The sequence below is a fragment of the Diceros bicornis genome, chromosome 15 (assembly GCF_020826845.1).
Source record: "Diceros bicornis minor isolate mBicDic1 chromosome 15, mDicBic1.mat.cur, whole genome shotgun sequence".
Classification (NCBI taxonomy): Eukaryota; Metazoa; Chordata; class Mammalia; order Perissodactyla; family Rhinocerotidae; genus Diceros; species Diceros bicornis.
The window spans coordinates 8,862,522-8,887,260 of NC_080754.1; the positions used below are offsets into that span (position 1 = coordinate 8,862,522).

The 24,739-nt window shown below is 38.1% G+C and overlaps 1 pseudogene; it reads left to right on the forward strand.

Moving 5' to 3' along the window:
* Positions 1-1,667: 1,667 nt before the first annotated feature.
* Positions 1,668-4,280, forward strand: LOC131415061 (large ribosomal subunit protein eL18-like; annotated as a pseudogene).
* The last annotated feature ends 20,459 nt before the right edge of the window (positions 4,281-24,739 follow it).

The following is a 24,739-nucleotide window of genomic DNA, read 5'->3' on the forward strand; positions in this document are numbered from 1 at the left end:
TTTTATTTACTTAAAAGCATACCTTGTATATCTGCCTAAGGGGAAAAAATAATACACTCATTTTTTCTTCTACTTTGCATAACTTGTTTTTAGTTTTAAAGCTATTGTAAAATAGGTAGGCATTTTACTTAATGTTTTTCACAACAAAGCAAGTCATTGAAAAAAATTTAAATGACAAATATATTAAAGAGATTTTATAGGTAATTTTGCCAATTCTTTTCCCTCCAGAGAGCCTCACAGGCAGCAGGATGTTAGCATAAAATTATACAGACTTCTACAGAAAGGAATTCTCCATTTTAAGTAATCCATTTGGTATTTCTCCATGTAGGTAAATGCTTTAGTTGTGTTCCACGAGCATTAGAGACAGAATACGCAATATACTCTGGCTTCTGGTCCCATTTAGTCCCATCTGGTCCCTTAACTTCTTAAGAAAGCACTCTGTCAGGTATGAAGTTCTGGATTTCAGTGGTGACGTTGTAACAACATGCTTTATATTATTTAGCAATAATTCTCCAGCAGCTTATTCTGAAAGAAGAAAAAAAGAGTCAAGTTTTACGTGCTACATGATGTAGTTAAATGAAAATAAATATCCAGTTATTTTACATCAGATGATAATTTGACCCACAGTTATTTTTCTTCTGTTTTTCTTTCTGTGCATCTCTATGCCTGATAAATCTTCATTCTTCTCTTTCTACACTCTTCTTTTCCCTCTATCCACGATGTTTAACATTTACTAAACACTTATAATTTGTTTTTGGTTAGAAAGGAAAATAGGAGGCTGGAATGCCTTATGTGTATAATTAATAATACATAACAGTTACATAAATATTACTTAGCAAATGTTTATTATCTTAAAATAAAATTATATTAGAAAGAAAATAAAATTCAGAGGGCGAAGAAAAAGAGGTCTTTCTGAACACAGATATTGTCTAAGAGTAACCTCAGGAGCACAGAGTCGATTAATGGACTCAGCTAAGTCATAGCACACAGAACTAGAACTTGGAATATCAGTGACAAGACTTATAATCTTTTGATAATATTGATCTTACCCACAGAAAGAGAGTTAGAGGTGAGGCATATAAGATAAAATAATAACATCACATTTCTAACACCAAGTACAGTAGTATTAGGATTGGTTTATTCTAGAATTGTATATCTTTCTGCTTTTTGCAGAAAAGATATACAATTCTAGAATAAACCAATCCTAATAAACTCCAATCTATGAAGAGTAGATATATAAAAAAGCCCAGGGAAAGTTAACAGAATTCAGAGTTTCCATTCCCACTATAGGCTTTAGTACCCAATCTGTCCATGGCAGGATTCCTTAGCACCTGATTTTTACTTATTAAAGAACTGTACTTAGAATGTTCTGGTTAAGCGTTGTGAATTTAACACACGGGTTTATTTCTGCTCCATCTAAAACACATGAAAAAATGGTGTGTTTAAATTAAAAAGGATAGACTTACAAAATCAAAGAAAACTAGAGCAATGTAGAATAGAGATAAGTTTTGGAAACTGGAAGCCAAGTAGGCAGTTATTACTGATTTAGGAGACCTGAATGGAGAAGATGTGTGTGTGAGAGGAGAAGAGGGGGGAAACAACAAGAATCTAGCAGTTTCACACCACAGGGGCCTGAGGAATTGGAGGGATCCGTTTCTTTGATGAAGATGAAGGCGGAACAGAAAGCAAGGTAAGTGGCTGAGTCTTTAAAAAGAGCTGCTATATCCCAACCAGCCAAATAATTCTCTCTCTCCTACCTGTGCTTAAGATAAAAGGTTATTCTCTGGAAGAGTCGAACAGTAGAGGATCTCATCTAAGGATACAAGGCACAGGTGAGGGTAAGAGGTAAGTAAGGTACCAAAAATGGGATTTAAGAGGTAACTCACTTACTGAACACTGAGTGCACCATCCCCTGCCCCCTCCTGGTGCCTAGACTACCAGCATCCAAGTATAAATGCCCCAACCAGGAAATGGAAGGAAAAACCAGATCAAAAGAAAAAAATCCCACCCATACTGACAATAGGAGATCCTCGCACAACAAGGGCCTGAGTTCCCCCATGGAGAAAATCCATCAGTAAACCAGCCCCTACCAAGAAAGCAGAGCTCCGATGAAATCTTAGTGCCCCACTCCTAATATAAACATGAGGCCAAGCGCCACCAGCCAGTTGTGGAAAGTCTCTAATATAAAACATGAAAATGAAAACATGCAGAAAAAGAAAGAAACCAAAGCAATTTAAGATGCAAAATAAATTTTTAAAGAATATTTTATTGTCCTTAAAGAAATAAAAGAAATATTATAACTATGGCCCCAAATCAGAATGCTACCAAAAAAATAAAAAAAAAAAGACCATTTCAGATAACAAAAAAAAGTTCTTAGAAAACTAAGATATTATAGCACAAACTAAAAATAAGAGAAAGATTAGAAAATAAAGTTGAGGCTATCTCCCAGAAAATAAAACAAAGCAAAGAAAAATAGGACAGAAAACATAGGAAGAAAAGAAAAAAGATTGATTCGGGAAGGCCAGCATTTATATTATAGGAGTTTCAGAGAAAGCAAGCAGAGAAAATGGGAGGGAAAAAATTATCAAAGAAATAAAACAAGGAAAATTCCCCTAATTTAACTGATAGACATGGATCTCCACATTGAAGAGAGCATAAAGTATCCAACAGAAATAAATGGAAATAAAGAAAAACAACTCAGACCAAAGTCCGTCACTGCAAAATTTCATCTCCTAAGGAATAAAGGAGGATCCTAAAATTTTCCAGAGAGAGAAAACTAACACACTAAGGACTGTGCATACAGTACCATAAGCCTTCTCCACAGCAATGCTGAAAGGGGAAACAAATGAAAAAATGCTTTTTAAATGCTGAGGCATTATTTGCTACTTAAAAATTTAAGTTCAAGCTGTCTATCAACTGTGAAAACAGAAAAAAATAATTCCAGTACACATACTCTCAAAAAATTTCTCCCTCCATATATTTCCCTGAAACTGCTGGAGAATGTTCTCCATCAAAACAAGGGAGTACATACGTTAGGAAGGCGCGACATATCTTCCAGCTCTATATCAATCACAGTTCCTAGTTCCAAACAACAAAAGAGGACCCTGGATGATGACCTAGATGAAGTTTGTCTGGAAGATGCGGATAATTTATAGAATCATTGGAAGGGCTAGAAAAACAAGGCATGCCACAGCACTGTCACTGAAGAGATGTGACATTTTACATCTCTTGAGCTGTGGTGGGGGTGGGGAGGGGGGATGGGACCATCATGGGAGTCCTCCACGACAAGGACCCAAAGGTTTGGCGCAAGAGCCTAAGAGCAGGACATCTACTGAAGGCCGCTGGTCAGGCAGTGCAGGTGTCTCGCCAGGGGAGCCAGCTGCACCTTCAACCAAGCTGTCCTGAAGAAGTTCACGAGTCCTACCAAATGGCATCTTCTATCCCCGTTGGCTGATGATCCGGAAGATGAAGCCTCCTGGCCCGGAAGACAAAACAGCTGCGCTTGTAGGGACTAGAACGGACGACGTGTGTGACCAGAAGGTGCCCAAACGACCGGTGTGCGCGCTGCGCGTGAGCAGCCGCGCCAGAACCGCATCCTCAGGGACCGGAGCTAGATGCTCACCTTTGACCAGCTGGCCCTGGACTCCCCCCGGCGCTGTGGCACCGTCCTGCTCTCCGGTCTTCACAAGGGCCGAGAGGTGTAGAGGCATTTCGGCCAGGCCCGGGAACCGCACAGGCGCGCTACACCCCGCTGCGCTCCCAGGGCTGGAAGTCTGAGCGCGCCAGAGGCGGAGGGGCTCACTGTGGTTACAAAAACTAACTCCAGATCCTGCCTTGTTCTTAAAAAGATTTTGGATGCAAAAAAAATAAAAAATAAAAAAACAGGTCACTGAGGCCTTTTTATTTTGGGCACAAAACCACTGGGGATCTTGCCTGTGGACACCTCAGAGATTACAGTGTAGATGCACACGGCTCCAGACACTCGGCGGGAAGCGAGGTGAGAAAAACACTGATTCCGGCCAATCACGTTATTGCAGAGCTAGGGTTTCTGGCCGGGGTCCAGATGGTGAAGGTTGGCTTCGTAGCAGTTTTAAGCAGGCCGTGAGAACATCATGAGATGGAGAGGGCAGTTAACTACAAGAGGCCCCTGCAAGTATTGGCTGGGGGCCTGGAGCTGCCCCTGCGTACACCAAGAACCCCACCTGACAAACAGTGTTATTTCCTACCACCAGAGAGAGCCTCCCTGTCCTTCCTTGATGCGTCATGAGCCAAGTTCAAGTCAAACGTTTTGCAGTTTGTGTCCTGAATGAAAGGGTCTCAGGGAAAATGAGAATCCAGCAGTTTCAGCTGCTGTGCAGTAAATCACTCTTGACTTTCCTGCAATGTCCACTGAGAGAAGATTTCCCAATCACAGCAAGGCTTCAGATGCTGGGCATACCAAACAAACAACAAATGTCCTTTTTTTTAAATGTAATCTGTGAAATAGTGGATCTAGAGCGCGTAGGAGAGAGGTGAACAGAATTTCCCGGAGAACAAGAAGTGTGAGGATGACAGATGTGCATCGGGCCAAGAGAACAGCCAGGCAGACTGAAGCAGGCGGGGAAAGAATTAAAGTTCTGGGAAGAACTTTCCAAAATTGCTATTCCAAAAAATAGAATAGATTATTTGACAACTTTGATTTAGTGGGAAATGGGACTTAGAAGTGTTGAGGATTACGGGAATATTTAGGCAGAGATTATAAGAAAACTAAATAACAACAATAATAAAGGGCAATTAACTCCACAAAATACAAACAAAAGAGTTGTACAAGAAAGGAAATTTGATAATAATGCTCAACTTGGCTCTGAATTAAACAGTATATATACATAGCCATGATAATTAAAAATCTGAATAAAGATTCAACTTAAATATTAAAAACTGGGTTTGTTTGATGGGAAGAGGAAACGTGTATGAGAGGGTTTAAGAGAACTACATCTTCCATTTCCACAGTGGGAAGTCAAGACACAACATCTGAAACTGAAGAAGATATTAAAAATAAGTTATTTTGGAACCTAGCTGAACACCAGAGAAAATGGCTAAAAGGCTCGAAGGTGGCCTCCGTGGGGGGAGTGAGGAAGTGTTGTGGGGAGGGATGGACAAGAGACTGCGGTTTTACACCTTACATTATTACTTTTTGATTTTTAAACCATTTCCAAGAATACTTTGAGAAAAAGGACACACGATCCGTAAAAAATAAAAATCTGTAACTAGAAAGAGTACAATACTTACTGTTGGTGGCATTACATTACATTATTTGAAAAACTATATGTCAAAATATAGCCAAAATTATAAAGATTTTTATATGTTTTGACTCAGTAATTCCATTTATGGCAATTTATCATAAGGAAACAATTCAATAAAGCAAAATGCTGCTCATTATAGCATTATCTATAATAGCAACAAACAGAAAATAAATGTCCAACAAGAAAAGAAAGGTTTTATAAATTATGGTACACTTAAGGGCATAAAAGCATTTGTAATTAAAATTTGTAATTATAAGCACAATATAGAAACATAGGAAAAGGTTTATGATATATAGTTAAATTAAAAAGGAAGAATATAAAATCATAGATTCCCTGTGCTGCTACTGTTTAAAACCGTATTTGCCTGTGGGAAAAACAACTGGAAAGGATAAATAAAAGTAAAAAAAGAAAGTTAAAATAAGGTAGAAATGCAAAGAAAAACACCCAGATTGTTTAGCCATTTATAAAGACAATGTACAAACTGAGGAAAGTGTTTGCAATACATCATGGAAAAAGAGGTGCTATCCTTGCGTGAGCTTGTGCTACGTGACAAAACATCCCAAAATTTAGAAGTTTAAGACAAAAATAGTTTATTTCGCTCATGACCCTAAGGTCAGAATTTTCTACTGGGTCTTTGGTTCTTCTGGTTTCTGCCGGCTGACTCATATGTTGCCAGGTCTAAGTTGACTTTAGCAGTGATGGCTCATCTCTGCTCCACGTGGACTCTCATCCTCCGGCAGGGTAACCCCGACTGGCTCACATGGCAGCTAGGCAGGGTTCCAAGAAACTGAGAGAAGCATGCAAGTCTCTAGAGGCCTAAGTTTGGAAGAGGTACAAGGTCATTTCTGCTATGTTCTGTTGGCCAAAACAAGACCCAAGCCTAACTTTGGTACAAAATGAGCACGAAATGGACTCCAAATTTTTAACGGCAGGGCTGAAAAAGAACATTGTGAAGGGAATGGACACAGGAAGGAGTGAAGGAGTGAGTTTTTTGCAACCTGTCATAATTCCTAATACATTAAAAATGTTTTTTAAAAAAGAGAGAAAACAAAAAGCCAACAACTGTACATAAAAATAGCCTTGAGACATATCATATAGCTCACAGAATAATAAACACAAAACCAATTAAACATGAAAAATTAACATCTTAATAAGATAAATGCAAATTAAACTATGTTGAGACACCATTATTTTGCTTATCAGTATAGTAAAATTCCGAAAGGTTGATAATATACTTTGTTGGTGAAACTGTGGGGAAACAAGCACTTTCACACATTATAGGTGAGAATGCAAAATGGTGGGAAAGAATTTGCCAATATATATCAAAATTACATATGCATTCATTCTTTGACCCAGAAATCTCACTTCTAAGAATCTATCCCAAAAATACGATGGTGAGAATATGGGTGAAATTATGCACAAGATTATTCATTAAAGCACAATTTGTAATAGCTAAAGATTGGAAGTAAACACATGTTCATCAGTAGGGAGCTGGTTGAATAAACTTAAAATCCACACAATGGAATATAATGTAACTGTTCAAAGGAAAATAAGATAGCTCCATAGACAGCTGTGGAGTAACTTCCAGGATTTAATATTAAGTGAAAAAAGAAAGTCATGCTAACATTTATCTAACAGGTCATATGAATATGTATTTGTTTGGTTTCAAAAGAGAACAAGAGGATAAACCATAAAGTCAGTAAATGTTTTTCTTTGAAGGAGAGAGGAACATGGTTGGGGGAGCAAGGATAAAGGTTAGACTTCTCTGAGTATACTTGCTTTGTAGATGTGTTTTGAACCAACAAATATTTTATAATTATAAGAAATAATTATATTAAAATGAAAAAAACTCTATCCTCAAAATTCAGAAGCAAAATCAAACTTACCATATATTTAGCTGCTGTCTTACCTAACACAGAAAATAATTTCAAATGACTAAAAAAAGTGATTTGCCTGCTCTTCCTGGTTGGAGTTTATGTTGAAGACAAAAAGAACCGGAGAAAAAAACAAACTATATACTATTGGTTAAAGCAACTATTTATAAATGTTAAATATATGAAAAAGCAAATATGTAATTATGAAATAATGGAGTTAATTAGAACTCTATAACGATAAATTAGAATTGGAAAAGTCATTATAAACTCATGGTTTGCTTTCTCTTAAAAAAATGATATTCATAAGCTTGTCTACTGAAAAGAGAAAAAGTCCTAGAAACAATATGCAACCATTGGTTAAAACAAACCAACAAAAAAATAAACCCTAGCTTTTATTTTTTTTTATTCTCAAAATACCATTTCCCACTAAAAGCAATCATTGAAGCAATGGCTAACTCCAGATTTGGAAAAGGAGATGTTGAAGATGATCCTGGTCGTCAGGTCATACCTGATAGCAAGGAACCCATCAAAGACTCTGGGGTCATATCCAAAGAACGGAGGAACAGCAAACTTAAAAAGCCTCTTCATGACAAAAATGGACAATTTGTGTAGCAATAAAAATTAAAACTGCAATATGGATTGATGACAAATATGTTAAAATCCACAAGTTCAAAATGACATTTAAAAATACATTAGTCACTTTGGATGATGGTAGATAACTAATTCATTATTTAGAAAGTGGTTAATAAAGGGAAGCAAGCAAGCATTTAACAGGTCTTTCTCACGTAAAACAAATACTCAAGTCAACAAATTCTCGACTGTAACCTCAGAGAGACAACCAACCAGATATTATGTGCCTCCTGATGGAAACTACCACACCACGTGGAAAGTGTTTTTGCCAAAAGCTAGGAGCCTGAATCAAATCAAGACATACAAATAATCTGGTTTTCGACAAATAAATTGCAGGAACAAAAATTACGGCCGCACATCACTTAACGACAGGGATACGTTCCGAGAAATGCATCGCTAGGCAATGTCATTGTTGTGTGAGCATCATAGAGTGTACCTACACAAACCTCAATGGTACAGCCTGCTACACACCCAGGCGATATGGTACTAATCTTACGGGACTGTCCTCCTATACGTGGTCTGTCGTTGACTGAAATGTCGTCATGTGGCTGCTGACTGCACTAGGAGGGGTACCTATAGGTTAAAAGATGCTAAGGAGGCATATCAAAATAAATGCAATGTTTGACCTTATCTGGATACTGATTTAAACAAAACAATTGTAAACAAGCTATTATATAATCGAGAAAATTTGAACACAGACTTGATATTTGATAATATTAATGGATTATTTCTAATGTTTTTTAGATACGATAATATTGTGGCTATGTTTAAAAGGGAGTCTTTTCCTTTTAGCAATATATGCTGATATATATACAGATAAAAATATATAATATTTTGATTCTTTTTCAAAATAATCCTATTTTGAGTTAGTGGAATAGGAGGTGGTAGAGATGAGCAAGATCACAATCAAGATCAAGATCAAGTTAATACATCATCTGTGAAATGCATCTTCTCACTCCCAAAAGGACAAACACCAGTAAGGTTTTGCAAATTTTCTTCTTGGAATATTTTCTCTGTAGAAATCATTGAAATGAAATTGCAATTCTCTCATTTTCAATATTAAAGATCAATTGCATAAACCAAAGAGAATTCTAGATATTTCATCAAATATTATTCAATTAACAATTCAAACTAAGTGAAATTGTATGTCTCTCATTCCATTTTTTCCATCTTGGTCACTTTTTTCTCTCCTTTTTTTACCCTTATTCTCTGTTTATATTTTATCTTCTACTCTTTTTTTATATTGTTTACTTTTTTGTTCCCCATTTCCTTTTTGATGAAATAAATTTACTTATAAGAGAACTTTATTGTGGAAGGGCATTATGAATGTCCAAGGTGAGCATCAAACTTCAGAAATTTGGACCTGTTAGTAACAAAATTCAACTGTAACAGTAACTCTGCAGTATAGTTTTTCCATAGTTATCTACTGGTATGTATAGAAAGACTTAATCACAACAGTAACACCAGAGTTCTCTCATGGCCCAACTGTTAAATAACTCAGCATAATAAATTTAGCTGTTTTCTCGTGAACCACTGATGCGCAAAAATAATTTCCTGCTAATCAGTAATAATGACTATATACCCAGTGAGTCACCGTTACACTTTAAGAAGAAGACTGTGCTAATGCGTGAATAATTGTTGACCTGATTAAGTGTCCAATCTTGCTCTTGGATAAAAAAAGTGCACATCATTTAACAATTCAGCTGTATATTGTCTGTGCAATAAAAGCGAGAGGTAATTTGGATAACTAATGCACCAGCTAAATTCTGTTAGGCAGTTCCCAAAAGTAGGTGATTTCCATCTCTCTTGAACATTTCAGGAACCTACATTTTTCTCTGCCTTGTGTCCTTAATGTGCTGCCAACTATTTTCTAATTTTTTTTCCTAGAGGCAACGGGAAGAAAGAATTAGACAAAATGAACTAGATGATGGGGTTTTATCTGTCTCTCAGTTAAGAGGGCTTGGGGTTCAGAGAAAAAGCTATTACTAGTTAGTGCCACACAACATTCCTCTGCACAGCCACTTTTCAATGCTATTAGGAAGGTAAGCCTTTTGGGGAAACGAGAAATGTACAAAATTCCATATACTTAGCAAAGACTAAGTTGGAGTGCGATGAAGAGCTAAGAGCTATTATTTGTCAGGTTACAGTTGTCTCTGATCAAATTGTTACTTCTGTTTGTTTCCCTAAGATTATCTCCTATTAAGTACAAAGAGAGAGCACCTTTGCTCTGCAGAAGTGTCTTGACCTTGTAAATCAGATCAGAGGTACAAAGAAGAAAAGAGCAGAGCAGTCTGGAAAGGAGACAGTGCTCCTTCCTTTATGAATGAGTGTGGTGAGATGTGAATTCTACGTTATTAACAGCTAGGTAAATATACTGGGTCAGAAAAACTTTCAGAAAAATTAAAATAATAGCTTGAATCCTGCAGTAAATCTGTTGGGACAGCATCATAACAAGTCTCACTGTATATCACTATTTAAAATTTTCATGTCTATTGGGAGAAGGGGAGTTAGTCCACAATCAGATTAAGGGACATAGACAGCACAACAATGTCCTTTCCTTCAAAGGATGCTTTGGTTACCTACGATGATACTATCTGTTTATCACCCAAACTTCACCAGGGCTGAATAACAACAGGAAGTATCCCCACAACAGACACTTAACCAAAACAACGTTAGTGATCCTGATGAGTGATACAGGGGCCTTCCAGGAGTAACTGAGAGATGACTGCATCTCTGAGAAGGGCAGAATATTTTCACTGAATACAGCATTTGGACAGAATCAAAAATGGAAAACAATGGAAAAGCTAGCGCCATCTTCCTTTGAGCAATGTTGTTCTCCTGTCGGTTATGCCCATTTCAAACCATTCACTTTAATTTTAAGGAGAAATGTGAAGCTACCTCAGAGGCACTTTGAAACAACAGAGTAATATTGAGTTTTGGTCTCATGAGGCAAGTATATCTATAAGCTGTCTGCACCTCAATATTTACTCCAGGCTTTATTCATTTAACCTTTCAACTTCTCACTTGTTGTGTGGTGTTCTCCCACATCATGCCATGAGAAGATGGAGTGCCCATTGTACTAAGCTAATGAGTCACTGAGATGGTTCTGCTCACTTAGACTGTAAATAATACTTCTATATTATAGCACCAAATAATAATTATTCTTCATTCTGATGACTCTTGGTCATTAATAAAATGAGTATATAATGATCGTTATGCTCTGTTTAGAAAGGTAAATCATTATATAAATTGATGGTGCTCAGGGCAAGCTGCCCCAGGAAGCACCACTCTGGTATGCGGATTATTTCGAGCTGAAGACAATAAGGACTCAGAGAGCTCAGGAAAAATATTTGAGTTTCCCCTCCCAAACTACCTAAAAAATTTAAAACCAAAAAAAATCTGTTTTAGGAAGGGGTTATTATCATGACTGCTATAAAAGATAATTTAGGATAGAGGTTACAATAGAAAAGGCACCAACAAGCCCATCTTATCGGGAGTCCTGTCTCTCTGGCCACATTCTTTGGATGGCCCTGCGAGGAGTTGCCAGACAATCATTTACATTTATAAGGGAAATCTCCATTTGTAAAGGTATCTCCCTCTCTGTTTGGAGAAGAGAGGGGGGGTGAGCTCATTTCTAGTAACTTATCAATGTGGAAGATGAGGCCTTGGGGCTGTATAATAAACCTTACTCTTGTTTACTGTGCTTTAGTGGTAATCTCCTGTAATTGACTCCCCCACCCCCAAAATCCTCCTTTGTCATTGGCTGAAAATGATATTTAAGACGAGAATTTCTGCTATTGTGTTGAGAAACGCAGTGTCCCTGCTTTCTCCCATGTATACATGTTATTAAACTTGGTATTATTTTCTCCTGCTAACCTGTCTTGTTGATTATTTGGCCAGCCAGAAGAACCTTAAGGGAAAGGGCAGAGGGAGATTCTCCCTCTTCCCCCGACAAAATCATTATATAATACACTTTAGAATGAATGACTTCCATTGCAAATGATTAAAACATAAAGCTGCAATGAATAAGGATAATTTGGGTTATCAAGAAAATTTACTGGCCTGAAACCATTTATATTCCATTATATTGTATAATGTACTGCTCTATCAGCATAATAATACTTATCGAAATGTTTATTCCAGTATAGAGTTTTCTAACTCTCCAGAGACTCAATATGGTATTTTCTCTTCCGAAATAGACTCATCCATATTTGACTGGACTTAGATCAGAAAGAAGGGATTCTGAATGGGGCAAACAAAATGTTAGATGATTCTACTCACAGAGATGAAGTTTGTGTTTCTCTTGATTGATTCAACAGGACACAATGGGTGGTGCTTATGAGTTGTGAGGATTTCATCAGTCTTCCTGTATCTTCTCGTCTCCGAACCCCGCTCTTCCAGGGTTGCATGTCAAGAGACCTAAAAGAAGTGTGCTGCTCTCCTGCCCAGTTAAGCCTCTCGATTCAGGCAGTTCATACAAACACATATCCTTTATCTCATCTCTGAAATAAAAATATATTTCTCTTACTGGCATTGTATTAATATATTTGTTTTTCTCCTTCAGTTGGAATCACCACTAACTTGGTGAGGTTTGCCCTCACGGTGCTGCAGGGAAATAGGATGTTACTTCCTACCTCTCCTGGAGGCCAGAGCAGCAATGATACTCCCCTGCAATTACTTATTCTCAGAGAATAGCAACATTTACTGCACGGTCCAGAGCAGGGAAGGGGGGAAAGTATGTTGCTGAAAAAACCTCCTCCATCATATTTTTGATTACCTTGAGTTGGGTATACGCTTATAATGGTAGGTCAAGATCTTTGAAAAATAATACTATTTGCCTCACCTACTTCCAAAAAAGTTTTATGAAATTGAAAATTAGAGAAATCGTGAAATTAAAAATATGTTTTAAAAAAAGTCAGGTGAAAAACTGAATTCGGTAAATGAGATGTGGAGAAATAAAAATATTATGCCAGAAAACCTAAGCTCAGGAAAAGTTCTCTGGTGGTATGAAAACTTCCTGTGCACCAAGAGAAAGACAGGGAAACAACTAGTTGCACAGTTTTCATCATCGAGATTTAGAAAGCTTGCCTGATTGTTAGGAGAGACTAAGTTTCTCCACATATGAGACTGAAAGGAACCAGTAGTTGACTAATTTTTCCTCTCATCCTCTGGATCAACACAGGCTTCTTTGAGAATACACAACAAGGACAGAGGGAAGCACAGGAGAGTGGGTTTCTCAAATATACACTGCTGACTAAGAGACATCGTTGGCTCTTTGCTTAAATCCATATGACCATATTTCTTTCATGAGCTGTTGCCAAATATCTCTTTAGCTTCTATGGTGTCTCCTGGACTGTGTATGTATATGTCTCCATGGAGAGCAAAATTAGCAAAGAGATTCAAATTACTGAAATTAATTTCACTGATCTAATATCTAAAATTTTCTCTTCTATCTCAGGCTGTTGCCTTTTTTCTTTCTTATTGACACTTCTGATTTTACAAGAAGAAAGACAAGTTAGTTTCATAACTTCATTGAAGCTCTCTTCAAAGATTTAGTGTGCAAGAAGATTAGAAACACAGACCTAGTTGAGCTTTACTCTACACTGTAGATTTCTATTTTCTATTCTCTCCATGGCCTCTTACAATCCAAATCAATTCAGCAAATATTTATTGAGCACCCACACATGATGAGCTCAGACAGTGCTAGGAGCTATAGAGATTGAAAAAGAAATATATGGATTGTATCTTCCCTACAAAATCTTAAATTCTTATTAGAGAGAGAACATATAGAGATTTTTATTTAAGTAGAAAACTTTTAGACATCAAATGAATAAGGACACAAGTGAAAAATACAACAACTAAGATTAGAAGAGAACAATTCATAGAAGATGTAACACTTGGACCAGACCTTGAAATAAAACTGGTAATCTAGGCCAGGGAAACAACATCAGTCAAGACATGGAGAAAAGAATAAGTATCAGACTATTGTTGGAGATTGAGATCTGTATACTGGGAGAACTGGAGAGCTGACAGCAGGAGATAAACATGGATAGTGATAATTAACAGTAAATAGAAGGATAATGATATACAGTGGGCAAAGGAAGTATACATGTTTCCCAAGATTAGTGAGTCCATAATTTATATATTAAATATCATCGCATAAACTCTTAAACTCTAAACTGAAACATTGTTTTGTTTCCACGTCTATGAGAGTCTGCAGAAATTGCAGAGGTAAATTTTATTTCCGCTCTACACTAACTGGCTGAGTGAGTCAGAAACCCTGGCAAGCTCTGAGGGCAAGGCATGTTTTACTTTTGCTTGAAAACATTAGCAGCTATTAAAATAATTCTCTTCGTTTCATCTGCTATACAATAGACAGGAAACGCATGGAAGAAAAACAGGTGTACCCAAGATCCATTAGTCCTTTCACAGCTGGGCAGAAATGAAACCCTGCTGTATCAAAGTAATTGGGTTATTATATGAGACTAACTTCACTCCAGACCCGTTTTCTCTCTGTGGAGAACATGTAAGTGATCAGCATTTCATATCCCCACCTCACTACATCCCTTTTAAGAATATTTATTTTATACTTTAATAGATAATACATATATTTTGCAGCTTAAATTTATTATTATAAGCTTATTATTCATTCATTTATTATGTGAGCGCCCACTGTATGTCAGGTGCTCTTATAAGTATTATAAATACAACAATAAACATGGAGACTGAGGTCCCGGTCATTGTGGAGCATACATTCCAGTGAAGGAAGACAGCAACAAACAAGAAGGAGAAAAGTAGACATGATGATTTCAGGCTGCAGTCAGTGCCATAAAGGAAATAAGCAGGGTCATATGACAGAGGGTGATGTGAAGAGGACAAGACCTTCCCTTGAACAGGTGGTCACAGAAGTGATCCCTGAGGAGGTACCTTGAGTTTAGCTGGAAGGACGTAAGGAAGCAGTGGATAGAAGAGTCAGATGAAGAGCATTCTAGGCAAACAGAACTGCAAATGCAATGGACCCAAGCAGCTGCAAGGAGCCTGTTGTGTTGGAGGAACAGAAAGGGGGTGGTGTAGCTTGGCTGCAGGAAATCAGAGGGAGAGTGGGTGGCATGGGCTTGGAAGTTGGGAAGGGACCTCATTGTGTAGAATTTTGTAGGTTTGGCTAAAGAAGAAAAGAGTAGATCAAACAAGAAGTTGAGGACTGTAGGGGAAAGAAGGAAAATTGTCCTCTCATCAGATTAAAAAATATCTTCTGGGGGCCTGCCCGATGGTGCAGTGTTTAAGTGCGCCCACTCAGCTTTGGCAGCCCGGGGTTCATGGGTTCGGATCCCAGGCGCGCACCGATGCACCTCTTGTCAAGCCATGCTGTGAGGCAGAATCCCATGTAAAGTAGAGGAAGATGGGCAACGATGTTAGCCCAGGGCCAGTCTTCCTCAGCAAAAAGAGAAGGATTGGCATTAGATGTTAATTCAGGGCTAGTCTTCCTCAAAAAAAAAAAAATCTTCTAAAACCTTCTTGTCTTAACAAAAACTGTACTCTAGTTTACCAATTTCTTAAGTGGGGAATTTTATTTTTAATTAGCTATTTTAAGCTCTAAAGAGCTAAAGACAAAGTGAATTGAAATTTTTTTCCCTTTGTCTTGGACTTTTTCCAAGAATATTCGTATATACAAAGGAATCTAGATAGAAAACTTCCAAACCATTAGTCAACTAAATTAGACAAGTGTTTACTAGTCTCTTACTGTCTACTTCACTATTCCACGCACTGTGGAATTACAAAAGAAGGCAGAAGGCATGGTTCCTGCTCTTAGGGAACTGATAACCTATTTGAGAAGACCTGCATAAAAGGAAAAACTATAGAGAGCAATACTATCACAAATACCTAAATCAGCAGAAGGGATCAGAGCACAAGTTGAATGCTTAGTTTACAAAAAAAAAGTTGTGGGGTGATAAAAAATCACTGTGGCGTGGATTCATCCAAGAATATTGTGTGAAGTAGTTGAGACAAAGCCCAGTTATGAAAGAAGGGGTTTGAATTTCTAAACAAAGGATAACATTCACAAAGTTGCGATTGGATACTGGGTTTCTAGGGAAGAGTAGAGACTACAGCTTGTTTACCCATAGCCGAGGGGAAAGATTAAGAATAATTAGGCAGGGGCTGGCCCTGTGGGATAGCGGTTAAGTTCAGTGCACTCCATTTCAGTGGCCCAGGTTCGTGGGTTCGGATCCCGGGCGTGGACCTATACCACTCATCAGCCATGCTGTGGTGGCGACCCACATACAAAATAGAGGAAGATTGGCATAGATGTTAGCTCAGGGCTAATCTTCCTCAAGAGAAAAAAAAAAAAGAATAATTAGGCAAGGAAGGATGATATAACAGAAGGTCAGTACAACCACATCGAGGAATTTGTATCCAATAGTTGGCAGAAAACTACTGGACTTTTAATTAATAAGCACAAAAGTGGAATTTTTTTTTCAGATAACACACAACAACAAAAATAACAAATACGTGTAATGCTTGTCTTGTGATGAGTAGTTTAAATAAGTCTCCTTAAAATCCTTATGGTAACTATCTGCGGTAGATCATTAACCTCAGGTAACAGACAAGAAAACCGGGGCACATAGTGTTACTTAAGTCACCCATTGTCTCCATATAATCTCTTATAAAACCAGACAATGAAACCCACAGCGTTTGAGTTCATCAAACATTAGATGTTGCACCTATTCTATGAACAAATGTGATAAAGCAAAAAGAGACAAAGATCAGGTAAAAGGGTTTGGTACCTGCAAGTTGGAAGCTTACATCTCAGCACTAACAGTGAGAATAGGGAGGAAGGTATAAATCTAAGAGTTCTTGTAAAGGATTATGGTCCAAGCTTTCGGAAAATATGCATTTAAGGAGTGAAAGAAGAAATAATATCACAAGAGTTCACTTAGGAAATGGGGAGTATAATAGTGTAGTTGGCACAAATGTAGAAATCGGAGAGCAGGGTTAATTAGTGGTGAAGAATGATGGTTGCTGGATGTAGAGTTTAAGGACTTGTAAGAACTTTACTGGGAAGGTATTTACAGGCAGCTATAAAGCAGATAGAGAATCAATTTAGAGCTTCATGCCAAGTAAACTTTAAGTCAAAGTAACTTTTCTATCATTGTCTTTCTGTGCTTGAAATTTGACTGCAAAAATTGAGATCGAGAAGAGATCCTGGTCTAGCTTCAGATGAATAGCTGTAGCAGCTGTGTCTAAGACTAGTCATTCGCAGAGGTGGTGGGGGCAAGCTCCACAGTCAGCTTGACATTTCATTCAAACCAAGCTGCCCATCTGCTCTTCTAGACTAACAGTGCTGCCGCTCACAAAAAGAGGATATCTCGGTCATCTATGACTAGATTTGGGAAGCAGACATGCAAGAAATGATGGATGGCTTTACTTCAGCAGAGTGTAGAGTAGCAGTGGGGAGGGCAGAGGTGGGAGAGTGAGGAGAGTTGACCAGAGGCTGAGAAGAAGGCCAGCTTTCCCTTAATTAACCTTTTGGTTCTTTACTCTTTCTCCCTCTTGTCTTGGGGTTTAACGCCATTGAGACCCTCCATCTCATTCTGATTTTATTACTAATGTACCACAGTAATGATGCGTAAGGTAACCGCACATCACGTTTTCCTGTTCTTCTAACTCAGAAGACCCATGGCAGTAGATGCTAATTGGTCTATTAGCCTACCCCCAAATCACAGAGATGGTCATTTATCTTTCAAGATAACCAATCTGCTTACGATCCTTTTCTCACCGTCCTTCCTTTTCTTCTCACAGGGGGAAAAAAAACAGAGTATGATAGAAACTGAGTTGAACACTAGCCCCGAAGAAGAATCAGTTTAAACTTCTTTGATCAGGAAAAAATCTCCATAGAAAATCTGTTACGATACAGAGTCAGAGAAAAGTATCCTTCCCTCTCAAGCCATAGAGGCCACATGTTCCAAAGTTCATGAAAGAAAACAAGAAGAATAAAGCTTGAACAGCAATCCCAGTCTCACTTCAGCAAAGCATCAGTCTAGAAAGAATCATCTGAATAAAGATCCACGGCACAAACCTAGGAGGATTTCATTTTCTTGATGTAGCCTGCAGTAATGCAGATACTTGGGGGCCAGCATCTAATTTGTTGCCAGGTTTTATTCAAGATATGTATCTGTACAAGAGAAAAAGCAAAATCTTGCCCCACGTGTGACATGTAACAATTTACTTGCTTGTCTAATAATAATATATCACTTTTGTGTAATGCAAATGAAATCTATAAAAATGTGGATTCATAGGTTGTTTTTTAAACCCTGTAGCAAGAAGGAAAATAGCTAACCACTATCCACAGTTCCCAAATCACTTTGTTTTTATTTATTTATTTTCAGTCATCCAGTAGAAGAATGTTTGAAAACCTTTCTGTTTCACAAAGCCGTACTTGATTTTCTATTAGCTCCACAGATAAGATAGCCATCAAAATAAAATATACAAAAACATTGGGCTATTCTTTTATACCTTAGGAGACTACTAACTATATAGTTCTGTGAAACATATTCAACAGACAAGTGTTTCCTTTTGTACTGACTTGCAATAAATTTGGCATTTCCTTTCTCAAACAGCTTTCAGGTTTTTCAAAATGGTTGCAATTTCAAGTCAAAAATGGTTTATTTATGTCTTTATAAAATGTTTACAAAGACCCAGTCATCAGACTCTGTGCTATTCACAAAGGCAGAACGTATTATTTCTAAAATATAATATTCCTTAATCTCCAATGGCAGTCTTTTGTCTGACAAATTCATGCACTTAGTACCTGACTTAAGCTTAATAATAACAACTCTAGAGTCCTCTGCACCTTAAGGAGGCTGAAAGCAACGCCGTCTTCAGGATGCCTGACAGCTCCACAGCCATCTAGTCAGCATTAAGGATATTGAGCCGTTTTATCGTTGCGTCCTTCTACCTTATCTTCTAAGTCCATGTGAAAGTAACTCACATTCAGGTCAGGTAAGTATCCTATAGAGAAGTTACTTTCCTACAATAGAGTCTGTGCATGTGTGTATGTGGAGAGGGAGTTAATGATAGTACGTGCTGAGCAATTCACAACCACTTTGTGTTGTTGTTTTGCTGTCCAATGATACTAACAGATCCACTCAGATAAATTAACTTTCTTAATTGAATTGCTTCACTTGGTGGAAACAGCCTAAGCAAAGCTTACTGCAATGAACTTTCCAGTATACATATAAAAGATTATCATTTTGTTTTCATATTAACAAACATTAAAAATGGTCAGGTTTAGGGCCAGCCCCGTGGCTTAGCAGTTAAGTGCGCGCACTCCACTGCTGGCGGCCCGGGTTCGGATCCCGGGTGCGCACCGACGCACCGCTTCTCCGGCCACGCTGAGGCCGCGTCCCACATACAGCAACTAGAAGGATGTGCAGCTATGACCTACAACTATCCGCTGGGGCTTTGGGGGAAAAAATAAATAAATAAAATTAAAAAAAAAATGGTCAGGTTTATTTTTGAAATGTTTTCTTTCTTTTCACAAAAATACCCACTAGCCTGCATTCTAGCATGTACTGGTGCATAAGAGGGTAGAAAAGTTTTGTGGTTTTCTCCCAGGTCATATGTTGACATAACCTGCTGGTGATGTGTGGTTTTGTTTTAAGGATAATATTTGAGAAGACTTGAACAAAGTTAGACGAGTTGATGAAATGCTTTGTTTCTTTTTTTTTCTCTCTTTTCATCTCTTAAAATTCCAGGGAAAGTAGTCCTGTCCCCAACTCCAGGGATAAATGTTGATTGGACTAAGCCATCATGCAAACCCCATACCCCTTTCAATGACTTTTTTAAGTAAGGACATTTGACACAATTTTGGCCAATGAAACATGAAGGCAAGCCTGCTGGGGACTTCTGAGGACAGTTCCTTTATTAATATAAATGAAGACATACATGCTGACGTTGTCATATCTGTATCTAAGGCCTGGAACCACAGTAGTTATCTTGTAATCATAAAGGGACCAGGTGAGGACAAGCTGAATACACTCCTTGGCCCTTCCCCAAAGGGTCCTCCTGTTCTTTGCTCATTAAATATAACTGGATAAAGAAGAATACCCAATTTCCTGTAGAACCATCCTATGGAAGATTGTTGGGTACTCAAAGATCCAAACCTCCATCATGACCCACCTATTAGAGTAAGGGTGTATAGAGGTTATATAATAAATAGAGGCCTGACCCAAGTCTGATCTACACAGACTTGTAATTGCTTTCTAATTTCGGAATGTTAAATCAGAATGGGCATGTTTTTAGTCGATGACACTCTCACACTGGAGTCCATGACAAATTGAGTGCTCCCGGTTACACATGAGCAGGTCTAGAGGGTACAAGTTAGCTACACAAATAAGTGGTCCAGACCCCCATGTCACCTACCATTTTTACGTCTGTGTCTCTCCCTTAGCTCATACCTATGGCCTCATAGAGGATTCCCTATGATCACCTATCAGAGGAAGAAAAAAACTCAAGCTTTGTTCATAGAATGAGTCTGCTTGACATATAAGCCCAAGCTGAAAAGTGAGTTGCTGCTGTACTGTAGCTTCAGTAAGGGGTAATCCTAAAAGACAAATGGAGGAAATCCCCTCAATGCACAGAGCTTCAAACTGTATACTTGATCAGTTACTTTTTGTAAGATTCATGGGCAGTGCCTCACTACTTGACTGGTTGGTCAGGGATCTGAAGGAGCAAGATGGGAATACTGGGAATAGGGGGATTAGGGGAAACGGCATCTTGAGGGACTACATACAAAAAACCATTCATAAGTGGCTGGCCAGAGAGAATGATAAAATGGACCCTTAGGGTTGTAGGTGAGACATCAGCTTGGAGATACCCTGCAATGATAGGGAAATGTCCTTCAGGATGCAGAACCCAATGGCCACTGTATGGCACAGTATCCACATTCAATAGAATGCATATGCCCATGAACCAAGATGGGGAATTAGGGGAGTCCCTGTTCATCTTACTCATCTTCAATCCCAACAGCCCATTTGGAATTGGTGCTTCCCGTCCTCTAAAATGTGGGCTCTCTAAAACCAGAGTCCTGTTTTCCAGAGGAATAATGCTTCCACCTGAGGATACAGTGGGAGTCCAGCTAAAAAACCATGGCTGCTACCAGTTTGGGGCCCCTATTCTGGTAGATCAATAGTCACAGGAAGGAGTTACCCTACCGGCAGAAGCAATCGACCCTGGTCATAATTAGGAGATAGGATTTCTGCTACGTAATGAGCTCTAGGAGGTGCATATTTGGCACTCAGGTCATGCACTGGGGTATCTACACTAAGAACAGCTTTGTGAGCTGGGAGTAGAAAATAACTGTGCCTGAGCTTGACCAAGTGAGTGTAGAGTCGCTTCCCTAGAATGCGCCACACTGGTACGGTCAGTGAGGATTACAGTGGCCGTCAAGATATATGGAAAACTAGAAACCTTTTCCCAAATTTTCTGGACTAGGTAAATCTCTCAGAACTTTTAAATGATCCTGGAAAAGTATCAGTAGCCGCCAGGCATAACTGAGATTTTATTTCCTGCTAACACTAAAAAAATGGAGGATCCAGTCAAGTTTTTTTTTTTTTTAATTTAGAAAACATCAAGATATAAAGTATTTATTCTTTCTACATACTGTCACGTTTTGGAGCATATTCCTCTCGGATATGTGTCTGAATACCACGTATGTTATCTCACCTAAAGGTATTAGACTATCAGATCTACTAAACAAGGTCTTGCCTCAAATTGCTAAAATGCATGTAAAATATTAAAATACTTTTTCTTCTTTAGAATTTCTTTAAGTATTTGATTCATTCATATTTATGTATATTACACACATATAATATAAAATGATAGATCATTTTACAAGCAGGTATTCAGGATTCAATTATTTAGAATTTCATTAGAACTTTCCTTTAATGATTTCTAACATGTTAGAATTAATTTTGTTTTTTATTCATGTGTGAAAAGAGATGGACCTGTGCTTGAAAGCTAGCTTGCTTATGATTTTTCTAGCTATGTGATGTTAAGCAAATTACTTAAATTCTCTCAGTTATCTTTATCAATATTATTCTTTATAAATAATAATTTCTATCTTCTAGGTCCCTATAGATATTAGATGAAATAATTTATGCAGCATACCTAGCAGGTTGGTGGCACTAGGTGGATGTTATTCTGCTAACGAGAAAAGAAATAATTACCCAACACACACTACGCTTTGAATTTTTAAAAATATTTGACCAACTGTTCCCAGAATTACATCATATATAAGACATCCAGAGTTCATAGCGTTTCTCTGTTCCTTGCAAACACGGCACCTATTGTGAGGCTGCCCAGGTTCCACCCTCATAGAGATCCCACGCAGTCGTTCTTTGCTGGCTTAGAAAGAATGCAGGTTCCTTCTGCTCCTTCCTGACGTGCTAGTTGTAGAGAGTATCTCTGTGGTCTGCGGGAGAAGTGCCTGCTCTCCCTGTTTTTTCCGCAATTCCCCTCCCTATAAACTCAAGTATTAATTAGGAAGAGGTTAAACTATGAGTAACAGAAACCCAAAATGACAGTGGCTAAATGAAATATAAGTACAATCTCCCTCATGCAAAAGTAAGTAGTGGGCTGTCCAGGAGTGATAGCGTGTATCTGCGACACCAAATCTTTCTACCATGTGGTTCCGCCACACATGGCCACCGTAACTGAGATCAACTCATGGTTGCACTGGCTTTAGCCATCATGATGACATTTTGAGTGTCAGGAAAACAGAAAAGGCAAAGAAGTAAATAGAGGCAAAGTGGATGCACAGACCCACTTGGAAAGAAAGTGCCCAAATCTGGTCTATGACACGCTACTTAGATTACCTTAGACAAAATTTATTCCCATGTCCTCAGTGGGTTTTCAAAGAAGGCTAGGAAATGACGTTATTTTTCTGGGCAAAATAGAACTAAAAGTGGAACTGTTACTGTAAAAGAAAGAGAAAAGAGATATTGGGGAGAATTAACAGTATCTGACATGACCCGCCACAAATCGCCTTAGTCTGAAACATATCTAAATCTCTCTCAAGGCTCTGATTTATGGAATGTAAAATCAGAAAGGTGTGCAGACTATTTCCACCTTCTGCCCGTCTTCATATCTCCTCTGAGGCACTGAACAGGAGCAGGCCTTCTCCATTAACAGATAAAGAAGAAAATTCAGGGGGAAATGAAGCTTAAATTACCATCTGAAGTATCATGGAATTATGTATGTCAAGTAACTGACTTAATAAGTACTCAACAAGTACTCAATAAGAATTAGTGATTATAGATTATTATACTGAGTAGTCCAGGGTATTATACGAAGGGACAGGATATTTTTCAAATTCCGCATAATGATGTCACATTACCGCCCTCAGATCCTCCCTGATATACTGTTACTATTATTTTATATCTAACTTGAAAGGGGATAAAGTAATGAACAACTAAATACTCTACTAACAACTCACAAAATTCCCTTTTATAGGCACATCTACAGATCATCTATAGAACATCAGAGCATAACATTATTTGTTGTTAATTTTATTTAGATACCAGTACAATCCACACATGTATTAATGTTAATGACAACATGATGTAGCAAAAAGAACTCTGGATTAGGAATCATAAATTAATGACTGAAAGAAAATAGTCATATTGCTTTTTGTTACTAGTTCTCTGACCTTGGGCAAACAATGTTTTTTCATTTCCTTTATTTTATAGTAAAAGTAATATGTGATAAGAAAATTTACACATAGGTATATATTTTTTAAAAATTAACAATCTTGAGTTGGCATAGGGGTTAAGTTCACGTGCTCTGCTTCGGTGGCCCGGGGTTCGCAGGTTTGAATCCCGGGTGTGGACATACGCACCGCTCATCAAGCCGAGCTGAGGTAGCATCCCATATACAAAATAGAGGAAGATGGGCACAGATGTTACTTCAGAGCCACTCTTCCTCAAGCAAAAAGAGGAGGACTGGTAATGGATGTTAGCTCAGGGCTAATCTTCCTCACAACAAAAAATAAATTAACAATCTTTCCTCACCTATACCATTCTTACTGCCCAGAGGAAAATGACATTAATATCTTCATGCATATCTGTCCATGCTTTTCTTCATAGCTACACAAATATGTGCAAATATATAAACGACATTGGTAAAATTGTGTTTTATTTCTACTGGAAATAAAGGAAAGGATTGATTGTATTTGCTTTTCTCGCAAATAAATTTTAGTCAAGCTTTCAGATATATACATATATGTGTATATATTACAATAGAGTCTCATTATTCATGGCAGTTTCATTCTATAAAGTCACCCTGAATACCGCACTGGTGAATACTGAGTCATTGTCCTAGGCCAAATTCACGGTTAGGTTCCTGAAGTTCTCTTGCCACAAAATTTTCATCGACCAATCAACATATGACCTTGTCTTATGTGTATTTCTGTTTAAAGACACCTTGTGTAACAAATACTGGTGATTCATCAGCACTGAACTCACAGACAACAGCAGTATAACCCACGCCTGAAAGAAGCCTATCTAACACACGCACTTTCTCCACAAGGTACATCTCAACCTTCTTGCGCCTGGAAACACTACACAGCCTTATGCACTATACTTGGGGGGCCCGCACTTTCTCCACAAGGTACATCTCAACCTTCTTGCGCCTGGAAACACTACACAGCCTTATGCACTATACTTGGGGGCCATTTTAAACAGCAAAATCACCAACAAACAGCCCAAAAAGCAGCGAAAAACGTGGCAATAAATACACCACAAACAGGACACTTGTTTATAATATGAGAGCTTAAACAAGAAGGCAGAACTAACCTCTTATTCAGTCTCAGCTAGAAACACATGCATTGGGCAATTCAAATTTTTCGCCACTCTGCACATGACTGTGAAAGTGCTGTGAGTATTGATTTAGGTGTTA